This window comes from Excalfactoria chinensis, chromosome 2, assembly GCF_039878825.1.
Source record: "Excalfactoria chinensis isolate bCotChi1 chromosome 2, bCotChi1.hap2, whole genome shotgun sequence".
NCBI classification, from domain to species: domain Eukaryota; kingdom Metazoa; phylum Chordata; class Aves; order Galliformes; family Phasianidae; genus Excalfactoria; species Excalfactoria chinensis.
Window position 1 is genome coordinate 103,396,466 of NC_092826.1, and position 22,997 is coordinate 103,419,462.

Sequence of the window (22,997 nt, forward strand, 5' to 3'; positions counted from 1 at the left end):
ACCTAACCTAAATGCAGCAATACAACTAGAGCAGTGTTACCCGAGATAGTTTCACTTGGATGAAACGGGAAGATTGTTCTCATTTACTAATTCAGTTAGAAGCCCAAGGAACATGAGATACACGTAAATCTAATTTCTTCAGCACACTAATTCAAATAGACTTTAGGTCTTTGACTTCTCAGGAACTTATTTATGTTTCCTGATGTCAGTCAGTTGTTGCAACATAATTTGCTCAGTTACCACTTTGGGGAGACCAGTTTTGTATGAACAAAAAATAATACCTTTACAATACAGGCAAAGTGGCAAAAATAGCCTGTCAATTGGGAAGGAACTACTCCAGCATTCATTGAAGTATATTTCACCATAATGGAAATTCTACTATCATTAGCCTATTCTTGAAAGTATAATGCAAATTATCAGAAAGCATGTTTAGTCTGTGTTTTCTGGGGCAGCTGGTGAGTAAAACTAAAGCTGAGCTACCACCTGAGGTCCAACTCCAATGCCAGTGGTCAAAAGGAAATTCCTTTGTGCTTCTGAGACATTTCTTTAAAACCTAACTTACTACTTTGAAAATCTATTGTAACTACAGAATTAGCTGTGACATTTAATTAATTTTTCTTGCATGAAGAGTGACTTAACATCATCATTGAACAATACCTTTCTCTTGAGCTTTTTCACCTTACCAACCTTTCTTTTCCTCTTAGCCTTTTCAGATGTAGTGGACACATCATCAAAGCATCCAACCATTCAGTTGGCAACTGCCCATGACTGAGCTGCATTCCTTATAAGTGCTATCACTGAGACCAGCTGGTCTGTATCCATCTAGGTTACACTGAGATCATATATCCTTACCAAGTAAGAACTTTATTACTTTAATATTAAGAAGTTGACATCAGGAAAACAAGCAAACATCTGCAAAATATTTCATAATAATTCTCTGTGAAGAGCCTTTTTTATAGTACTCTTTACTTACTTAAGGAATGACTTAACCCCCTCCCTCAGTGTTAGAGTGCTAAGTATCTTTCTGTTCTTGGAAGCCTCCTTTAAACGCAAGACAGAACTTATCAGTTATGATAACTGACGATCATTCATAACATAAAAAAATATATTTAATTTCAAAACTGGGGTACAATATGGTACATTTTGCAAAAGCAGGGATCTCAGCAATATCCAGTAGAAATTACGGTTTAGATTAAGCTATTAAGTGACTTAGAGCTACTGATTTCTTTGTTTTGATTTTAACTTTCTTTATTTTACTCTAATTTACAATTTTACAATTATTTAGAATTGAGTAAAGCAGCCCATAAATATCTTGTTGTTTTTTTTCCCCAGTACACATTGTGTTAGCGGGTGCTCTTGAATCATTTTAGTGAACTCTGGCATAAGAATCCTAAAGGGTAGAGAAGAATATTCCACATACAATTCTATAACAAGAATTTATACTTTTTGTCAGAAATGGTGTTGAAGATAGTGTTAACATCCTTTTTGGTAACATAAGAGGAAGAGACTGTGTACACATGTTAAAGGGAATAAATAAATAGAAGCTGTTTCTTTCACATTAAAAATTAAATCTAGTTCTTTTAAAAATGCCTTTTGGGCTATTGGATATAGATCTCCTGACAGCTGCATGTAGTCATAGTGGTATCAGAAAAATACAGTTTTTTCTTCCAAAGTTCAAGACCTGAGCACTGCCCAAAAAGGGAGACATGCCTTCAAGCATTGAACTTTTGATATTCTTCTGACTTTAATGCATACCAACACTTGGAGTTCAAAGCCTGGATTTAGTAACCCAAGGAGGAAAAAAAAAAGAAACACATTAATTTCAACTATGATTATGTAACAGTAGGCAATATAACATAACTTTTACTTGGGAAGCCTTGAAAATGCCTGGCTGTTGTACTTTTCCTTTTTGAGTGAAGTGGTGTAGGGACAAAGGATTGTTGTTTTAGATCTTCTGAAACATTTCATAGTGAGCAAACGTTTCTGATATATAAAACCAGAGATCTCTAGCAGGTAGCAACATGATTGTATTCAACTGCCTATGCTATGTACTTCTACACTGAGAGTGATGGCTATCTACCCATTTATCTGTCAGTCCAGACATATAGCCACTCATTTTATCTGGGTTGCTGTTGAGGCGTTCTGTGCAAGGCTGGACCAGAGGTGCATTTCTGGGCCTGGCAGGGGAGCAGGCTACTGTTCATCCTATTTTGGGAAAAATTTGGGGCTGCCCTGTGTTTCAGTCAGCACCAGCTCTGCTAAGATTGCAGTTGTATGCTTTTATCCAGATGAAATGCATGTTGTTGGGTTTGTTTGTTTTTCTTGTTCTCAGCAGACCACTTTCAGGCAGCCCAAATCTGTGATACAGCCCATGAAGCAGTCACAAAAAGTAGAGCTGCACAAGGAAGTGCATTGCCCTTCTTCATTTATTTATTTATTTATTTATTTATTTATTTATTTTAATTATTATTTTTATTTTTTTTCAGTAGTGGTACAGATTGCTGCAACATTAATAAGGCTGTGGAAGTAGAACCTTAAAAGTAACTTTTTCTGCAACCCAGAATTTGAGGGTTTGAGAATCTGGTCCCTCTTCAGATGGACTGTTGATCTTTTAAAAAATAAAGCCACTGACGGGCTACCAGGTCTGACTGTAACCATCAAGCATTTCTGTAGGACAGAAATGAGTTAATGAGTTTTTATCCAGCCTGGCAAACAAACAAAGCTAGGCCTATAGAAGAGCATTATGCAATAATGATGTCACCTTAATGGTATGGAATATATGTCAGTCTCATTGTTGAGACAAATGCCACATCATTATCACTTTATCTAGAAATTGTCCTGAACTCAGACATCAAGAAAGAAATGTTTAGTATTTTATAGTTGTGTTTACAGTGCTCAATCCTTGGAAAATGAAAACAATAACAAAAACAAGCAATACACTAAGCCAAGACGTTCTTCTTAATGGTTAGTGAGGAGAAGTTTAACAACAGGAATGTGCTCTTCACTCTCCCTTTTGGGCATGCAAATATTATTGAGAAGACTTGTAGTGTGGCCTATTTACTCAGAAGTACTAAATCCTGTTTAATCCTTATTTCTATGAGTGCAAATCTCTTTCTTTGGAAGAAAACGATGATAAAGTATAATTTACCAAAGACTGAATGGAGTATATATCTAATGTAAAATGTTTTCAGGTTCTGAATTACAGTAAAGCCTTTGTTTTGCTGAATCCAATTGATTTCAGGTGAACTAGTTAAAGTTTCAATTTGTTTTAAATAATGGTTATCTAAAATATGCTTAACATTTGACACGTGGAGGCTTCAAGGGAGATTGAATATAAAGCAAACAAAGCTTGGCATCCAGCTGGACCACTGACCCTGCTGGCCACATTTGCAGTTATAATTAGGTTCCTTTTAGCTTATTTGGCAACATACTGCGTCTTTGAAGTCTGCATTTCCTCTCAGCATCTCCCTCCAAGTCACTAAAGACATAGGGCTCTGCTCCAGCTTTGACTCCAGGTCTCTCACATGCAGCTCTCACTCACTGTTTTGCCAGTTCTTCTCTGGTTGTCAGTACCTGTGTAGCAGAGATCCAAAGTCCTGAACATGTCAGACAAAACCTGGATGAAAGCCTCTGGTTTCTGTAATGCTGGTTCTTAGTCCACTCTGGGGTTGGGCAAATGACTTCTCTTTTCCTTGTTTTCCTGATCAGTTAAAGGAGTAGGTTAGTATAGATAGCTTTGGAGATAAATACACTAGTTGTGAGAAGTGTTCCATATCAGCACCTTGGAAGATGACTCCAACTTCAGACACTGGCCCTTACTTGTTTAGTTACACAATGTTAATAAAAATAACTTTTCTGACACGAGAGGCCAGAAATTTATGACCTGACCTTCCTATAACTTTTTATTCAACTGTGGAAATAACTATCAAGTCTATTTACTCTTCTTTATCTATCTATAATTATTTATTATTATTCCTGATCATTCCTGTTATATCAAGTGGACTTAGACCTCAAAAAGGAGATGAGGTAAGCATTTTCTCAGATTAAAAAGTGCAAAATCCAAAAGTAGGCAGTTAAGCCTTTTGTGGAACTATCTCACTACGTATTTATTTGTATATGCACAAAGATGTAAGATTATGGGAAAATTATTGACACAGTTATATAAGACAAAATGAACATTCCAGGCCTTCATATAGCCCTCATATTCATATTTTCATATACTTGAAAGTTACAGATATGCACTGTTTCTTTTTGAAATGCAATTTGCTTTTATAAATACCTGCAGTTTTAAGTTCTTAGTGAATGAGGCAAAATATAAACAGAAAGTTCCAGAAATATTTCCCCAGTATTTTTCTTTTTTTCTTTTTTTTTTTTTTTTTTCCATTGAAACCAAAACAGTGTAACAGTAACAAATTCCTAAAGCAAGTTATTCATAACAGGTTGGTTGTTTCAAAGTGCATTATCATTGTGTTTCTGTGGCACCAACGTTAAAGGAACACTCTACATAATTTCAAGTGCTTGGAACAGGGAGAGTGAAGTCATTACCTAGAATTAAGGAGTAAGTGTTTTACTGGACCAAAGCCACCATACTTAGCATCGTGCCTGGTTTGCCAAAACATCTTTCCGTAAAACACAACTGCGTGGAAACCAAAACAGTTTTGATTTAGCAAGGAGGCTGAGAGCAAGTAGAATTTCTAGGGAGAGCTTGTCCCTGTGCATAGATTAGACTGGAGTGTACATTTTACTCTCCTCATGGAAGACAGAAGTTTAAATTATATTTCTTTTCTTTTTTTCTCCTGCAAAGACTTTTTCACCTCACTGTGAATTGAAAAAGTTGGACTTTTAGTACAGAATTCTCAAAGCCGAGTTCACAGTAAAAGCTCTTCCAAGTAGAGTGCTGAGTTTTCTGAGTAGCTCCTCCTCATATGATTTCTTCGAGTTCATTCTGTACTGACACAGAAAGAGATTTCAAGACATGTTTTCTGTGTGACAAGTTGTTGTCATGCACGTCTATCTTGCAATTGGCAGTTCTTAGCCAACAATGAGAACAGGAGCTCTAAAAAAGAAATCACATGTTAAAGCAATACTGTGGTAATGTAATTACTAACAAAAACATGATTTGTAAAATGATTATTTTTGTCATTGTTTATTAAGAAACTCATTTTCTTCAGTCTCACTTATTTTTTTTACAGGGGTAGACAGACCTGTCTGGAAAGGACAAAGGAGATTGCTAAGTGATTCTACAGGTAAGTCTAAAGTATATGCAGGACTTTCATAGGAATTCTTAAATAACTTCAGGGTAACTTTTGAAATTCAACAAGTATAGGACTGATATGAAATATCTTCAACATACTAAGCCAGAAAGTTTTAACAAAATGTTTTCTTTGGAAGTAGTTGTCTGAGACAACTACTCTCTCAGTAGAGACTGAAATTAAATATCAATTAAAGTATATTGGATGCCACTTCAGATCCTTTTCTTTGGAGCAGGTAAATCTGTGGTGTGCCCTTGTGGCCAAGAAGGGCCATGGTATCCTGGGATGCGTCAAGAAAAGCATGAATAGCAGGCCAGGGGAGGTGATCCTTCCCCTCTGTCCTGGTGAGGCCACATCTGGAGTTTTGTGTTCAATTCTGGGATCCTCAGATCAAGAAAGATAGGGAACTTCTACTGAAAGTCCAGTGGGTGACCACAGAGATCAATAGGGACCTTGAGCATCTCCTTTATGACAAAAGGCTGAGAGACATGGGACTGTTCAACCTGGAAAAGACTGAGAAGGGATCTCATCAGCTCCTACAATTATCTGTAGAATGGGAGTCAGCTGTTTGGGGCCAGGCTTTTTTTTCCATGGTGCCCACTGATAGAACAAGGGGCAATAAGCAGAAAATGGAACACAGAAAGTTTCATAAGAACATGAGAAAAACCGTCTTTACTTTGTGTGCCTCCGGTGGCGCAGTGGTAGAATTGCTGCTTGCAACACCAGAGGCCCAGGGTTCGAATCCCCCCTGTGGCACAAGTGGCAGAAGTGCCGCTCTGCTACACAGAGGGGCTCGAATCCCGGGAGTTGGACTCGATGATCTCTAAGGTCCCTTCCAACTCGCATGATACTATGATACTATGGTATGATACTTTGAAAGTGATAGAGCAATGGAACAAGCTGCCCAGGGAGGTTACGGGGTCTCCTTCTCTGGAGTTACTTAAAACCACCTAGATGCTTTCCTATGTAATATACTATAGGGAACCCACTTTAGCAGGGGTTTGGACTAGATGATCTCAAGAGGTCCCTTCCAACTCTTATGATTTTGTGTTTTTTGTTGTTTTTGTTTTGTAAACAAGAAAGCTGGTCTCACTAGCAGTGAATAAGGGAAGTTTACAGTTCATTGATTTAATGTCATTTACATCCCAACTAGATTAAAAACAAACGAACAAAACCAGGACAGACAAAAGAAAACCCCCAAACTCAGAATGCTTGTTACAAACCAGAATATTACTTCCAAGTACTTCTACCGCTGGGCTGTTTCTTGTTTTAGTGGTTTCAACAGTCAAGAAAATTCAGTAAAAACTGAAGAGTCAGTCAGAAAGTCAGTAAAAACTGTGTCAGTCAGAAGGTTCAGTAAAAATCCATCAACCACCTTACATAAATGAAGGTGCAGGGTGTGCTATAGTCACTTAGCAGAACCAGTCTAAAAGTTCTGCAGAAGACAGATGGGAAACTGTAGTTCATGTTGTCATTTTCTGATGCGATTTCTAGATGGCCACTGATAAGTCAGAACTGTAGAACTTAATGACGATATCAAGCAAACCTGTTTTTACACAGTTATTTTCACAAGAAAACAGCAGTCATAGCAGCAAAGCAATATTGTGGCTAATGCTGTTTTGGTTGTAAAGATTATGTGGTAGGAAGTGGGTGTCAAGTTCTCTTAGCAACAAATGGGGGATAAATGACACACTGAGTCATCAACGAGTCATTCGATTTTTGCTGATTTTTAGCTTTTGTTTCCAGATTCTAAAATTACACTGGTTTTAAGATGATTGATGAAGATGAATGCCTAATGGCATTCACGAGTGTGTGCTAGTAGTCAGATTATTAGTAGATCTCCTAATGCTATAAAAAGAGGATGTTTTAATATTTTTTTTTATTATTATTCCTACTTTCAGCTAAAATCATTTAGCATTAAAAGATGCCCTTTGCAGGAAAAAAAGCAAAACAGAAAATGAAGGTAAAATTATGAGCTCTTGGTGGCCAACAGCAGAACCACTGAGTTCACTACACTTCAGGGAGGTCTGGATTTCATTTGCTAAGGTTGCAGGAGCTCACACCCTGCAAACACATGCTGTACAGCATATTGTACAGGAAAATGGATTGCTGTCTTTTACTATGGAAAAAATTTAGATTTCTATAATCAATCTATATAAAATGGTAGCATATTCTAATGTAAACAGCTAGGAACTCCCTTAAATTTAGACAATACCACAACCGAAAGCAGGAGATAACAGATTACTAAAGAGAACAATTAGGCTATCTATTTAGTGTGTATGTGTACATATGTGTTCATTATGTACATATATAGTCATTATCAACCTCAATAACCATAAGGAAAACTGAAGCCCAAAATTCCCCACTGGTAAAGCCCCAGATCACTGTGCCTGAAATTTGTAGGTAAGTGTGAAGTTATGTTGACACAAAGGCTGAGTAAGGAAGGTTGACTTCAGTCAGCTGGCTAAATTTTTGCTGATTCCTGATATATACCACCAGCCACACAGTGTAGCATTTCTGTACATCGTGGACCTTCAGCTGGCCTCCAAATTACACCACTGCAGATTCACCTGTTACTTTTCTTGACCTACTGGGGCTAGTTCTCCCAATAGCAGATAGATGCCTGTAGTACATGGAGGAGCTAAATCTTCACAGAGCTGGACTAATAAAAGAAACAGAATGTCTGTGTATGCTGGAGACTCTGGTTCTATTTCTATCAGTAACAGTACCGTAGTTACTATTTTTCCCCATGTATTTAACCTTCAATAGCTGTTTAATGCTAAGTCTATTAGAAGATAGATCTAACCTTGTCTAAAATGAATAAATATTGTAGTATACATTCACATTTCAGAGAGCAACATGAACCAGCTACTTCCAATGACTTTTACAGCTAAGTTTTCAAAAGATTAAAACTGTGGATGTAAAACTGTGATGTATGAAGACGTGCCTCTTACCAGGGTGTCACCACCTACTTCTAAGGAACAAATGTGATCCAGCAATGAATGGATAGGAAGCAGAATTCAAACACCATCTATCACTCTGAACAGGCAGATACATTCAACCTACATCTAGAATTGTTGTTTTGGCATCTGGACTACAGTTTATACAGTAACCTGGTGTTGTATCTGTCACTGAATAAGTGATATGGATTCTAGGCTTTATTGTAGCCTATGAAGGACTGACCTCACTCCTTAGAAGACTGTCCAAACTATCAGGTCCTAGCACAATTTTTTTCATCTTTCCTTTTTTTTTTTTTTTTTTTTTTTTTTTCCTTTTAATCTGGACCAGAAGTGCTTGGGGAAAATCATAGGGAATCAATTAGAGTCCTCGATATCAAGGAAGGATGAGATGAAGAAATTGGAGTTCAAATGTTCTAATTCTATTACTTAGACTTTTAAAATGTAATAAAGTAAAATGTATTTGAGAGAGCTGTTTTGGAAAATGTGTTTTGCCCTTCTCTTTTCCCCTTCAGCAAAACTTCTCTAATAATTTGTTAGCGTTTCTTAGCTTACTATAGAAACAGGCAGTGCTTGTACTGTTTTCTTTACATATTTGCCCCCAGAAGAAATCTAGGCAAGATGGCTGATATACAGGTTGACATGCTTAAAATTTATTAGTATGTCTTTAGTTGTCTGTCAAAAATTAACTGGGGTTCTTTAAAATTGTCTGTATGCTCCAAGAGATAAAAGAGGGGGGAAAAAAAAAAAGTGGGATATGTGGATTGGGTCTTCCTTCTTGTGTCTCCATTCACAGCCTGTATGGGGAATGTAAGCACCTGTATTGGGGCACTTCCCTTTCCTGGGGTGAGGAAGCTAAAACAGCATTAAGACAGAACTGAAATGAGACTGGGAGTTAGGAGATGGATTTAACCCTGAAGATTTTTGCTGAAGGTTCCCAGAACTGGTGGGAGTGGCTGTCTGTCTCACCACTCCAGTATAGTCCAGAACAACTCAGGAGTATTGGATGACACCAGTCTGAGCCAAAATGAAGTTTCACTTACTCTGGAGCAATGGTAAGAAAAATTCCGTAAGATTTGGTGGCTAAACCCAAACATTTGTATTCAGCATTTACGAGTTCTTAAATATAGTAAGTGCTTATCCAGACACTTAAATTTCAGAAGTACAGTTTCTGCTTTTACAGACTAATCTGTCTCAAAAATGGTGTCTTTCTGTTGTGATATTTTGCAATATATTGTTCTAACTTTTTTTTGCTTCTACTTCCTCAATTAAGGAGCAAAATAAAAAATGATACCTTGGGAGATTAGGAAGTTATTAAGAAGAGAAACTTACTCAGAAAAGGAACTTCTTGTTTCTTGTAGTTGTCAAACTCAGAACACATCTAATTTTTTCTTCTTTGGCTACAGCATAGCTGTACATTCTGGTTATATTATTCTTTATTTTCCACTACAGGAAGTGACTGAACATTGCCCTTATATTTATTCCTTTCAAACAAAGCCCTATACAGACTCTTGGTGTTTTTATTTTACAGTTATCACCTCTGCAGTTTCACCTGGACAGATTCTCTTCAGTATTTCATCAGTGCCACAGGTGGAGATCACTTGCTATGATTTCAAAGTTATTATTCTTTCAGTTTGCAGATGAGAGATAACAGATAACCTGTTATTGTCTCTGAAGGGAAATTATTTTCTCTTGTACCAGCAGTGAGTCAGCAACATGTTATTATGTATGTGATCAGCTCACTGCAGGAATTTTCAGACAACTGTACACGGGGTGTTAACTTGTTTGCTGCATTTTATTTATTTCTTATTGAATTACTACATTTAGAAAATCCTTCTGTCTTGAAAGAACAGCATTGTACCCAGGCTTTTACATATCTTTACTGTCTAAATTTATTTTTAGCTACACACATCTGCTGTGTGTTTTAATTCAGATAATTTTTTTTTTCCTGTTCTTTGTATCTGATACCTCTCAGGGCACCATGGAAGGTAAGCATGGCCTCCATGCTCGGCATCACCAGGAAGAACCCAGTGCAGAAGAGGGCTCAGCTTTGATGCAGCTGAGATCTATGAGAACTACAAGGTTCTTCTCTCTTTTCTTGGAATTTTAGGGAAACTGATAAATGTCTAGCAGAGTGCCCAGCTTTCATGTATATCCATAAGAACCAAACTGGGCACTTTCTTCCATTCAGAAAATGTTCCCAGATTTGGCTACACTTTCTCCTGTTATGAATGGCTGGTTCCTTGCCTTCGTTTTTCATCCTTATCTTCGTTTCACACTTTTGTCAATTTTAGGTTGTATTTATTAGTATTTACTTACAATTTAAATACTTGATGTCAGTAAACTGAATTTATTTGGAGAAGACTGTTTCTTATCACTCGTGTAGTAATGAAAGTATGGTTCATCTGCCTTATCTTCACTTTTTAACAATATTCATTGAGGAAAGTAGAAGAAATGTTTGGCCAATGCTTTTTGAAATGTGCCTATGTTTTGAAAAGTTATGAATCAACCCAGATGTCTGAATCAACTACATTTTACAAACCTGCCACAGGACCTATCAGTTAAGCAGTTATAAAGGATTAGTCTTGTACTGTAAATATAGCCCCTGAACTACACTTACTGTTACTGTGGTCCTGTAGTAACCATTTAAAAATGGGGATGGAGAAGTGGCTGGAAGAGGAGTTGGGAGAGGGGGAAGAGGTGATTAGCTGTGAGAAGTTACCTATTGATTGTACTGTGCAGGTGTTGCTGAAAGAAATGACAGAAACAACAACAACAAAAAAGGAGGAATGGAATTTCCTTTAATTCTGTGAATCCTGTGAGACAAAATAAACACATTTATTTAGGCCATGCTTGAATTTGAGTTATTTTAATATGAATTAAATTACCTTCACTGGCTGGAATGGAAAAAAAAAAAAAAAAAAGAACAAAGGGACAAAAAAGGGGAGCAGCAGCTGAACTTGGCCACGGCATGTGCTTAACTGTTGCTGGGAACATCCTTGGCCTTATCAGAGGGTTCAGTGCAAGTCTTAGACAGGCTTGCTTAGTGAAATCATAACTGTTTGCTTCTGCGAATTTTCTCCTTACCTATCTAACAAGTTAAACCTCAGCTTCCCTTCTGAGATGTGAAGAAAGCAGAGGAACTGGGAAGATTTTTCTTAAGTGAGAGGAGTTTGTTGGGAGTTCAGCAAATTAAGTTAAAGCCTTCACCTCTTACTGAAAAACCAATGACAATTTAGGAACATCTAGAAAAAAATTATTACTTTTTTATTTTTTCATTTTCTCCCAAGGTATTGAGTGTGTCTTCTAGATGCATTCGTAAAACTTGTTGTCTTTTGTAATCAGTTTTCATTCTTTATATGTAAACTTTTCTTCAAGGGAAGAGTTGGGCTTAAAACAACAAAGAGGTAGGTTGACTGCTTATTTTAGGTAAAAGAATATACACTTGAAAGTAATTTGCTTTGTCTGTTTTTGTTGCTCATGTCAGATCTATTTACTTCACCTGCAGGAGTAATCTGGCTTCAGTTATTTCCATGCTTTGTGTTGAAATTCCATCAAAAGACAAAAATACAGATGCGTCTGCTGCACCTTCAAACTTTATAATAGGTTCAGTGAAGCAGTATTTCTTTTTTTCTTTTATAGAATCACAATGGTTTGTGTTGGATGATCTTTAAGGCTCCTTCCAGTTAAAAACCCCCAAGACAAGGACAGGGTTGTCACTCGTTACATCCTGGCCTTCAGCACCTCCAGGGATGGGGCATCCTCAACTTCTCTGGGCAGCCTGTGACAGTGTCTTGCCACTCTCTGAGTAAAGACTTCCTTCCTAACATCTAACCCAAATCTTCCGTCTTTTAAGTTAAAGCCATTGCACCTTGTCCTATTGCTACATAAAAGATTGGTTGTCTTCCTGGTTACAAGTTCCCTTTGAGTATAGGAAGGCCACAATGAGGTCTCCTTGAAGCTTCTCTACTCTAGGCTGCACAAACCCAGTTCCCTCAACCTTTCCTCATAGGAGAGATGTTCCAGCCCTCTGATCATCTTTGTGGCCCTCCTATGGACTTGCTCCAGCAGCTCCACATCCTTCTTTTGCTGAGGTCCTTAAGTGTGGATACAATACACCAGACAAAGCCTCAGCATGAGAGGGCAGAGCATGTGGGAAACGCTCACCTCCTTCTCCTTGATGGTCACTCCTCTTCTGATGGAGCTTGGGATACAGTTGGCCTTTCAGGCTGCATATACACACTGCTGGCTTTGTTCAGCTCTTTGTCTGCCAGGACCCCTTAGTCCTTCTCTGCAGGGTTGCCTTCAATGAGTTTTTCTCCTAGTCTGTACACACCTGGGGTTACCTGACCTCAGTAACTTTGCAATTGGTCTTGTGGAGCCTCATTAGGTTCACATGGGTCTACTTTTCATGCCTGTTCAGGTCCCTCTGGATGACATTCTTCTATTTTATCAGTTGCGCTACTCAGCTTGGTGTCATCTGCCAGCTTGCTGACAGGACACTCAGTCCCACTGTCTGTGTCACTGAGCAAGATATTGAAGAGCGCTGGACCCAAGCAAGATACATGGGGGACAACATTCATGACCAGCCTCTACCCGGACATAGAGCTGTTGACGACAATTTGCATGTGTTCAGATTTCTAAAAGTGTTTATCTCACTGGGGACAAATGATTCAAATTTTCACGATTTAGAAAGGACATATTTATATAGTAGCTTATAAGAATAAAAAAATATATATTCATGACAGTTTCTCTTAAGGGTAAGGATTAGTTACTTATATTTTGTCAGAGTGTAAAGTTTTTAGGTTCTTAACCTTAAGCAGATTAAAACATCTTCCTATTTTTCTACTTCAAGTGGAAATATTCCCTTTTAATGGGAAATACAAGCTCTTACTTTCTTACCATGTCATATTAAATATATCACTGATCAATTAATTGTTCTAAGTCATATTTTCTGTCACTAAGACAAACATCCTGATGTGTGTTTTTTCCCAGTACTATGTACTCAGATCTCCCTATGTGCATACAATATCTTGCTTCTCATAATTCTGGAGACTCAGATTGCAAATTACCAGTGTTTCTTTCTAGTCAGATGTGATTGTATAAGGAATTCCTTAATTAAGTAAAGTAGAATATTGCCCGAAAGAGAATCTGAAAACTTTAATTTGATTTATGCACTTCAGAGACCCCCAGACCTAAAATATGCTATGCTAAACCTCAGTGTTTCATGGCAATTCACTCAGAACATTTCAAAATTTTCAGGGTTCTTTTTTCTAACTTTTCAGAATTTCAGAACATTTGTTAACAGTGCCTGTCCTGGAGAGTGGTAGAATTTGATACTCTTTTCAGGATTCCTATAGTGGAAATCTGTTTCATCTAAGTCTTGCAGAAAAACCCAACAAATTGGATATGCTCAGGTACAGAGTTAACATGATGGAGATTGATATCGCCATAGGAAGTGGGTAGTACTGGTCATTTCAAAATGAAGAGAACTGAATGTTATGTCCTGTGTCTGTGTCTTAACCACAAGGCTGAGAAGTTGCCTGCTCTGGTGGTTAAAGCTGGCACTTTTGTTTTTTGACAACAAAAGCCTCATTGTGTAAAGACAAAAGCAGGTAAGAAAAGACCCAATCAGAGAGCTGAAGTACACTGTGAGAGAGATACAGCTGTTGGTTAGGGTTAAGTGTGCGTTTATTTTAATCCATTCCTGAATGCAATTAAAATCAGTACTGGAAGAAGGGGCTACAGCCCCAACATTTTGCAGAGCATATACCTAAAATAAGCATTTGAATTAGATGGACTAATTTCCATTGTTATTGGTTTCCTAACAACTATGCTATCTATAGTATTAAACAACTGTTATAAATACATACATATATAAATGAACATATATTTATCTAGAGGTTTTTTGTTTTTTTTTGTTTGTTTGTTTGTTTGTTTGTTTTTTCTCCACAAGTATTACCTGCTAAACTGTTAAAGTTTAACTGAATAAACAAGGGGAAAATCTAGTTCCTTTAGGATTTTTATTGCTACAAGTACTCCATATTTTTTTTTAATAAGACACTCACTAGAAATCTATGGTTTGCTTTTACTTCAAAACCATATTACTAGTTACATGTACCACTTAGTGATGCTTCGTTTTGACTGTCAGATTGCTGCATTGCTTACTTCTATGGTTAATTTTTACTAAAAGAAGCCATCAATTGCTCTCCAAAGTTGTTTAAATTCACATACCTGAATTATCAAGAAATACAGTCCAAATATCACAGAATTTCCCAAATTCACTCTCTTTAAGTACTGTGTCCTGCAGTTCCTTTCATGCTGTTCCAGGAAAGTGACTCATGACTCTTTATTAATCATGAGATATGTTAATTTAGTGACTACACTAAAAGTGTGTTTTTCTCTTCTCCCCATAGCTTGAAGGAAATATCCCTGCCAAGTCACTATCTTGAACACTGATCTTGTACTCGTAGTGTACATGTAACCTGTTCATGACTGAATCTTTAAAGCCTGGCCAAATGGTGTTTTTTGCATGTCAGTGTGGATCTAATTACATTTTCAATAGACTGCATCTTTAATTGCATGAATAATTATAGTAATTTAAGACTAAATACTGATTTCATTAAAAATGAGGACAAAATCTCTTTCTGTCTGTAGACTGGATAGCATTTTGCCCTGTTCAGGCATAAGTTTATTGCTGGCATATGGCACATTTTAAAATTATTATTATTATTATTATGTACTGCAATAATCTGAACTGGAAATAACTATAATAACCTACACTGGAAGTAACCTGTTTTTGTGTGTTTGATGGATAGGTCATTCCACTGTCAGGAATTAAACGGAAACGTTGCAGTTTTAGCTTCAGATACATTCTCTTGGTATCATTAAGGGCATGTCTGGAGAAAAAAAATGTGTTTGTATAGAGATGGTAAGTGGAGCAGTTCATACTCTTAGTTATGTTGTGCCCTCTGGCAAGCCTTCCAGGAGAGTGCTGTGCTTGTTTTGTGATGAGAAACCTCCTCCACATTCCAGCCTGAGCGTATCTATTGTTTTCAGACTCAAACAGATGTGTTCCTTACCTAAGGGAAGCTCTCAAAAATATGGAAGTAAAACAGAAGAAACTGATGTGAAACCACAACAGTATTTGACCTGTCTGTATGCATTAATAATCTCAACTTTAGCTGAAGGCAGAAGTCTGTTATATTCAGTTTTATTTATTTGCTTAGTTTCTGCCCTACAGTGCTTAAAAACAATGGAGGATATGAATATTAACTTCATGCTTTTAATTTAAATTAGCATTTTGTTAAATGTGTATGTGTTGGTTGTATCATTCCTAATCATTAAGGGCCAGATAGTTCAGATTTGTGGTGCTGCTGAAAGAAGGGTAAACGTTTATATTCTTTATTCTGACAAACCACCTTGTATTCCACAGACCAAAATCACAAAACTTCTGTTGACCAAACTATATATCCATAATAGCTCTTCCTAATAATTCTTGTACAGTGAATGAATTTTATTTTGGCATATCTTGCTGAAGGATAGCAAAGTATTTTCGTCAGCTCTTGAAGGTTTTTTGTTTGTTTGAGGTTTTTAATTCTATAACTTTTCTCTCTGTAACGTGCTGACCTGTCTTTTCTAACCTTCAAACCAGTGCCTGTAGGATGCTCAGACACTTGTTAGACTTCAGATGTCTGTGGGAGGTGAAACAACAGCCCACAAATGGGTCAGGGCTGCAGCTCCTACACGAATGCAGATGTGTAGAAGCTTGTGGGTGTGCACCTTATCACATCTACGTCTACAGCACAGCCTGTATGAAGAAATCATAAAGCGCTAATATTGAGTACCTAATACCAGTATTCAGAAAAAGTAGTGTGCATTGGAGGATAGCAGGAGGAGGGTGTGAGCAACGAGGGAAAGGAAGTGTTCAACACAGTGTAAGTGCAGAGATGGTGAATAATTGTTGAGATGAGGTACAGTAAGTCAATACTTCATCTGCAGTACCTCATCTGTACAGCAGCATGTCATAGTATGGCACTGTCTGACCAGCTGCTCTCCAGCATGCTATGTTTTGCTGCTGCTGCTGCCTTTACTGTCTATGTTGAGTCAGAGTACAGATTCAGATATCCTGGGTTAGGGAACTCTCTATGAGGTCACTTTCGTCCCACAGCAATTTGTAAAATTAGAAGCTAGGATGCCACAAACCTTATTTGAAAGCAAAGATGTCTCAGATATAGAAGAACTGTATATTCTTGCAAATAAGAAGTTCCGAAATGAAAGTTTTCATGGGGTGGGATTTAGCAACTTTCATGCTGATATTCAAAACTGACAGGCTTCTGTGGAAAACAGTCATGAATTCCTTCTAGATTTTCTGAAAGATTTTGACTTTCAATCACAGGACCCTGTGACTGAAAAAAATATTATTGAGAAGCCGTTAGCTTGATGTCTCCAATCATACAGACCCAGTTTTCAGAAACAACATTTCTAAATGAAAATAACTCCTCAGTGCATTCTCTGCTGGTTGACCTTTGTCAGAGAATCATGGAATCTCTTAGCTTAAAGACCATCCAGTCCTTCTCGGGGAGGGATTACCGTCCACCAGATCAGGATTCCCAGGGCCCCATCCAACCCAGTCTTGAATGCCTCCAAGAATTAAGTGGGCTCTTGTTAACAACCTCCTTGACTTCCCTATGGACATCTCTTTCTAATCTGTGGCCAGGCCCTGCCCTACAGCAGTATTACTGGTGAGGTTCTGCAGAGAAAAATATCTGGACTCCCATCACCAGAGAGTGTCTACCTAATGAAAAAATGAATGGCAAAAAATCAGAAGTTTATGATGCTGGAATGTATCTCCAGAAGCACAGAGAAAGCCAAAACTAGAAAATTTCATACTCATCCTTTTCTATAGGAATGAACAAAGCCAACTCTTTGGCTGGCTGTGCGTGGCCTTTCTTGCTTACATAAGCATGCTTATTCGGAACTACAGATTTATGTGAAAAAATACGATACCATCTTCTTGTTGTAGGCAGTCAGTGATAGTAGCACCATTCAAGAGTGACGGTAAGTCATACTAGTTTAGTTCTTGATGAAACTGTAGTGCTTCAAGGAGAAAAGGTATGGCAAAAGTAATGGAAGCATCCAAAGAAATACCTGCTTAGAATATGGAAATTGACTTTATTCTTAAATAATCTCAATTCCAAGTAATTCATTTAATTAACGTTAAAGCGCAAGTAATGTCTCAGATTTTAAAAAGTTCATGAGAAATAATAGTTTGAAACGAGGTTAAATATAAATTAGAACTAACTGCAACAAAATCGTAACCACTGGTTCAAGACTCTTTTACTCAGAGATAGAATTCAATCAGCCTCATTCAGAAATAAACTATAAAGTTTATTTTTTCACAGAGCAAACAAAATTTCCTGTAGAAATTCTCAAGAACTGTAATTATCATTAAGAGAACTATCTTTGTTCTATCACGATAGACTGCTATCTTTGTTCCCTGTTTGTCATTTCTGAGTGTGCAGCGTTTTTAAACCTAGGCTTTAATGCTACTGCAATGTGATTCATATCTTGTGGCTAAAATGATTGGCTTTTGTTTCCTAAATTTCTTCTGTGAGAAGATGTCTGTTGAAATGAAGATAGTTTGTGCTATGTGGATGAAATATGTAAATTATAACCTCCTCCCATAAGAGTAGAGCATCACAAGACATATGACAACATTCTTCACACAGTAGCAGTAGACACATTACCCACTGTATATGAGGAAACAGTTTTTCTACTTAGAAAAAAAGCTTTCATGTGATGCTTGCATGTGATGATGATTTGCATAATGTCCAGGTTTTAGATATATATGTTATTCTTGTTGCAGGTTAAACTGTCGTTTGAAATGATGGAATCAAAACTCCTCCTCCTCCATAACATCTAATCATTTTTATTACATAGAACAAAGACTCCTTTCTGTAGCAAGAAACACTTGTTCAGTGTGAAATCCAGCTCTAAGTCATAAGAGCAAAGGGTTTTTCATATTCAAATGCAGTTTATTAGGCTGTAATGGGAACCGTATGATATGTTAGAACAGAAGGAGATGCCTACTGCTGGTGGCATCTCCCAGGCTTTGAACAGCATTTACGTAGCTAGATGTAAATCTGTATTTTTGCATCCCTGTGCTTCTCTATCTTCTTTCTCAACTGAGGATAACTTGCAGAAGGAGCAGATGTTCATCCTTTCTGCTACTTGCTCCATGGTGTCCACCAAATAGCCACCTTATTCTCCTCACTCCTTGGGAGATTCTATTAGATTCTCCCCAGACCGGATCTTTACCTCATATATTTCTAACCTCAAAACAGCTCAGTCCTGCACCAGTTTCCAGAGAGAGTACTGCAGGAATCTACAGGTTGCCTAAAAGGACATCCACACTGTGGGTGTTTCTCATGCTGTATATGTGTAAAATTTGTTTTGTTTGCTGCTGATACCACCTTCCTGTAGAAATGGTGTTCTCACTACAGAGTAGATTCAGATGGGCTTCCTGGGATCTCAGTGACTGAGACAATTTGGTTGTTTTGTTTTGGAACATGGAAGGGAACATCCACAAAGTTCTGGTGTGAGAATTTTTGCATGAAATACTGTTACGTTGCAGGTGAACCTTTCACTTGTGATGATTTTGTAATTCAGGCTGCCATAACTGGACTACTGTACACATGTATCTCCTCAGTAACTTTAAAATGTTTGTGTTTAATGCAGATAGAGGTTATAAAAGTATTAATGTTCTTTTCTCTCATTTTAGCAACAGCATCAGAAAGTTGTTTTATTTTTGTTTTAAAAAACCTTTTCTTTTGTCATCATGGGCTCCTCAAACAGCTGCTATTACTTTCCCAGTTAAGGGCTGTGCCAGGCTTTTGGATGAATCAGAAACACCATCAGAATGCTTTTATTTTCTAATTCAGTCTTGATTTTTGGTTACCAGAAAAAATTTGCCTGGCAATTGCTACCACATAAGAAATATGTTACATTTCAGTCCTGCTTCCAGCACATAAACAACGCAGTACATCGCTGACAGAATGAGAGAGAAAATAATCCCTCCAAGGTTTTTTAGCTGTCACGTCACCAGGCAAATGTGGAAGCACAGGGAAGAATGAGCTTTCTTTTCACTCACAAAAATTGCAAGCAGATCACCATGTAGGAGCTTGTACTTCTCCTCTCTGAGTAACACCTGTCTTACAGAAAAAGTGGAGCCCCCAACTTCACTACTGTCAAGGCTCCAATGCAGGTATTCACTCCCACCTACCTGAAAGCCTGTCTGCAGCTGTGCTGAAGAGGGTTGTGAAGCTGAGCAAAGAGAAAACTGGAAGCTCCTTACAGAATGCCCACATAGCTATAATACTTCATACCAAAAGATTTTTTCTTCTGTGTACGCACATGGTCTTTAGTGACATATATTGTTTCCTCGCTCTTATTGGGTGCTTTATTTAAATAGCACAGATAAAAGCCAATTGCTTGGCTGTCATGTGAAAGGGCAAAAAGCATTATGAACTGCTCTAGGATTATCGTTTGTTCCAGTGAAACCTGACTGTTGTGGTTTTGATATGTTTAGCTGCATTGGGGAAAGCACTGTGTGCCCAGACAGATGATGACAGAGGAGAGCTCTGCTTCACTGCACTGTTTACAGCTGGCAAAAACATGACAAAGTTTTCTGGTATCATATGCCTCTATTTGCTGTAGGCCATTTAAACTGTATTAGATAATTATTTTACTTCTTTAATCAAAAGGCTTATAAAGAATGAGAAATTTGTTTCTTGCAAAGTGAAAAAAACACACACAAAAAAGAGTGGGGAAAAGCTATGATTTGTATTTACAGACCGTTATCTTCCTGCCACAAATTCTTCATTTGAAAACCAGCTGGCAGATGTTTACCTATTTCCTAACCATCTCTAAAGGTAAAATCTCTGCAGCCTTCAACAAAGATAAAAGATGAATTATCTGCAACAGGTTGTGGTAGTCTAGGTCAGTAATAGTAAACACCATATAAACCAAGTCTTCAGCAGCGTCTATGTATTTTCTAAGTCTAAACAACACAAGGCAAACTTCTATGAAATCTCTTTCAGTTTTAAATGACTCCCTTCATATTCCTCACACGATCTCTCCTGAATGAATACTCAGATGGAAATAATGTGGTAACTCCTAGCATAGTTCACATTTCACTACTCATAGCATTCCTCAGTAGTCACTGGGGCTGGCACTTCACATGCTTTGTTAGTTATCCCAAGTGCTGCACTGCCATCATCTAGGAGAAACAGATGATGGTGCAATGTTTGCAGTGTGCTTCACTCAAGGCACCAACTAACTCATCCTGTCCATGCACGTACATATGTAGCTGTCTCTTTTCCTTTAGTCTTCACTGTTTAACACAAATTCACATTTCCTCTTAGCAAAACAAGCAAACAAACAAACCCAAAACCAAATAAGAAAACAAAAAAATCTCTCGAATGCACATTTTCTGCCTGCTCTGCACATAGAATACACTTGAAAAGAAATTTTGTCCCAAGATTATGTTAATGTTTTGCAAGCATAAGAAAAATTTACACTTTTTTTTTACAAGAAAAGAGAGAAAAATGGAGGTGTGTTGGCTTGTCCAGCATGCTACCTTGTCCACAGGAAACCTCAGCTTTATTTCTTAATTATAAAAAATTAAGAGCGAGCTACACTGTAGATGTGGGGAATGAGAGGCATAATATACATGCCTACATATCCCTGCTAATTTTTAAAACTCTGATGTGATAAAGTATTTCTGCAGTTAAATAGTTAATGTGACAGATGTCTTATGTCCTCCTAGACTGCATTTTTTTTGCTACTTCCTACTACTGAAAAGCAGAAATGTATGTTCTGTTTAGTAAGCAGCGTGCTATTTAGACTGATGCACTCAGCTGTGATCCTAGGAAACATTATTTCACGATCGGTTAAAATTTCCCCCAGTGTTATGACATGTTTTTCTTTAACTATTTTTCTTTGGATTCCTTTCTTTTTTTGCAGCTTGGAATGGAGCTCGCACAGTCTGTAGGAGTATAACGTGTGTTTTCCTGATATTAGCCAGTACTACTAAAGCACTTGATTTGAGATGCTTGAGATCAGCTATGCAGTGAAATGGGTGTTTCCCTGTTCTCTGACATTTCAGCAATCTGAGCCAAACTGCATTCATATATGCCTGTTACCTCAGTGGGATTGCTTTGCATGGAAGTGATCAGAGGCTCTGAAGAGGGAACCTCCCTTGGAAAGAGGGCTGATAGTCTGATAAACATAACGTACACCACACTGTCTTTACATGAACTTATGTTATTGGTGGCATTTCGGTGGTGTGTTTCCTTGGCTGTCTCTGTAAATCTATACGCACATGACTACTAACAGTCTTTGGTTGTTCAATTTTAACAGATATTTAAGAAAAAAAATAATTCTTGGTAGACGTGGGGGAAGTTGTGGAGGAAAATGATTCATTTTGATGCTCAGTGTGGGCGTGTGAGTCTATGGATTTAAAAAGCCACAAGAGTACAAAAAGATGCAGTGGGAGAAGAAATTGCAGTGGAGACTTTGTCATCTTCAGAAGCAACGGGTGTAGTTTCAGATCTATATTTCTCTATTTGGCTGTATCAGTGAGAAATTGGTATTAGAACAAAAACATGATTTTTCAGTCATGGTTGGATTTCCGTCATTTTATCTGATTAACAAATATAGTAACTTCTTGTCTATCAAGTGGTTGAACATCTCTGTGGTCATAAATGTCAAGAAATGACAGAAATATCACTCAGAACTTCAAAGCTAGCTGATATGCCTGAATATTCATGCTGCCAGTAACAGTAAATTAGATGTATAATTAGACAAACAAATGGACCAGGAGAGTAAGCCTTAAAACATTGCTAGGTTGCTTTGGTCTAAAACACATCCAGGCAGATGCACATTGTGTTGTGTAAAAGGAAAGGGTGCAGTAAGGGGTAGCAGATAGCTTTTTAGAAATAATCTTTCTGTTCCCAAAGAAAAGGTCCCTGAAAGACAAAGACAATTAAAGTGTCAGAACCCTGCTGGAGAATGGGAGGCATTACCCAGCAGTCAAATAACATCTTCTGACCTGGATATAGAATAACAGCTATTGGACTCTTATTCAGGGAAATCATCCTGCTAAGTCTGGGAGCAGGAGACAGCTGGGAATGTTGACATGTAGTAGCTGATAAACTAATTCATTTGTTTTCCTATGAGTGGAAAACAGTAAGGAAGGACAAGGCTATAAACATGGCACTGCAGGCAGTTGGACAGTATCCCTGCTTTTTTTTCCCTATCATTGAGCACAACTGGACACCAAGAAGAAATCCTAAAAAAGAATATGAAACCCTAAGATGACAGTTCTGAGAAGTGTAGGGAGATGGGTAATGGCACACTTTTGGGACTGTACCCTGCCATGAGAAGACGGTGCTCAGGGTGAGCTCTGCCTTTATCAGTGTCAGCAGACTTCAGCATCCTCCTTAAGGTTATGAGGAAGCTGGTTATTTATCAAACCACAGCTGAGGTTTCTATTTTTTACTTTTATCTTTTATCTTTTTTTTTTTTTTTTTTCTTTTTTAACAGATCTGTAAAAAATCGACAGAGGATGCCACATTAAATGCCAGCGCCAAAATATGCTTTGCTGAAGTATATCAGAATTCAGTGATAGTGATGACTGAGAACAACTAATTCTTCAGCTCATTACGCATCCACTGAAATATACATCTTAAAGAAAGAAAAAAGAACCAAGCCAAGTACGTGCATT

The 22,997-nt window shown here is 37.6% G+C and overlaps 1 long non-coding RNA gene across 1 annotated transcript; it reads left to right on the forward strand.

Moving 5' to 3' along the window:
* The first annotated feature begins 719 nt into the window (after nt 1-719).
* Nucleotides 720-10,317, forward strand: LOC140247629 (uncharacterized). The gene is made up of 4 exons (XR_011902733.1): nt 720-855; nt 5,193-5,246; nt 9,741-9,799; nt 10,185-10,317. It is a non-coding gene; the product is annotated as an uncharacterized lncRNA (long non-coding RNA).
* Nucleotides 10,318-22,997: the final 12,680 nt, after the last annotated feature.